Below are 1,493 nucleotides of genomic sequence, written 5' to 3' on the forward strand. Positions count from 1 at the left end.
GAAGCATATTGGCAGTAGCTAATAAACCTTTCATACAGTTCAGGCAGATGTTAACGAAATTATTAATGGAGATTAAATACGCTTTACACCGCTTCAACTGCCAAAGGAGTAAGTGTAAACAGCTGAATACTTATCAGTGATTGGTTGAAATTATCGAAATAAGACAATTTTTTACATGAAATAAATTCGAATACAAAAATTTTTTTCTGTTCTATAACACAAAATAGATAAGTATACGAAGTTTGAAAGTCTTTCGGTACCAAAAACACCACATAAAACATTAATGAAAACTGGTGCCCTCGTTTTGAACAAGATCCAAGTGAAGTATCACGACTAAACTAACTTAACACAGATTATAATTTTTAAATTTTACTCTAAATATGGATTGTATAAGCTTTTAACAGCGAAATAATACAAAATGAGAAATGATCTAATTATAAATCTCACAGAGAGATATAAGCAGCAGTGTTATGATAAAGCAGTTGTTTACTGTCAACTTAATGTGACAGACCCGTTAAGGGAATCATACTGCTGCTATTTAGCCCTAGGAAGCTAGACCGCTTCCTGTTGGCCTTGACACATTTTCTGTGTCCTTATATTTGTGAAGGGGAGACAAACTTCCCCGCCCAGCTTTAGTCTGCATTCAGGGACATGTTTCTGTGTCATTGCTCGTCATCAGCCTGAAGTAGCCAACCAGCTGGCTACATTCACTGCTGCTTATATCTCTCTGTGAGATTTATAATTAGATCATTTCTAATTTTCTAACCAGAATGTGTTTTCACTGAAAATATATATATTTGTGAAGGCTAGACGGGTTTTTTTCATCCAGCTGGCCGGCTACTTCAGGCTGATGACGAGCAATAACTCAGAAACATGTCCCTGAATGCAGACTGAAGCTGGGTGGGGAGATTTGTCTCCCCTTCACGAATATAGATTATGGTGTACCTGTGCATAGGCATGTGTGTACACTGATGTATTCAAGGGTTTCGTTCATTTATGAGTTGATCTCTTAATTTCAAATACATATAATGGTGATACTTTAAAAAAATTACTGCAGTTCAATTAAAAAGAATGGTTTAGCAACATATTGTAAGCCACACTTTAATTTGTGAAAAAATTTATCTTCGCGCAGGGCATGCATTCCTATTCTGAATCCTTTTTTTACATTATTTTTTGTGGTCTTGTTTTTGTTTTTACTCTCCATGCACTTTCTTAGGGATGGGGAGTTTACATATTGGTATGGGTTATTTTTTTTTTAGGATGGTAGTGTTAATGTCTTTAAGTGTGCGTGTATGTGTATACATGCATATGTGTGTGTTTACGTTGTATGTTGACAGCCATCAGCTCTTCTATCCAAAGTGTTTTTTTAACCCTATATTTACATGCTATTATTAAACGCTTGATCTAGTTTCATAGTTAAGCTATTAAAAACAAATTATTTCACATTCTCTCAAAGTTTGACACAAGCAATATATAATTCTTGCAGGCAACAC

Source organism: Octopus bimaculoides, chromosome 18 (genome assembly GCF_001194135.2).
Source record: "Octopus bimaculoides isolate UCB-OBI-ISO-001 chromosome 18, ASM119413v2, whole genome shotgun sequence".
Taxonomy (NCBI): domain Eukaryota; kingdom Metazoa; phylum Mollusca; class Cephalopoda; order Octopoda; family Octopodidae; genus Octopus; species Octopus bimaculoides.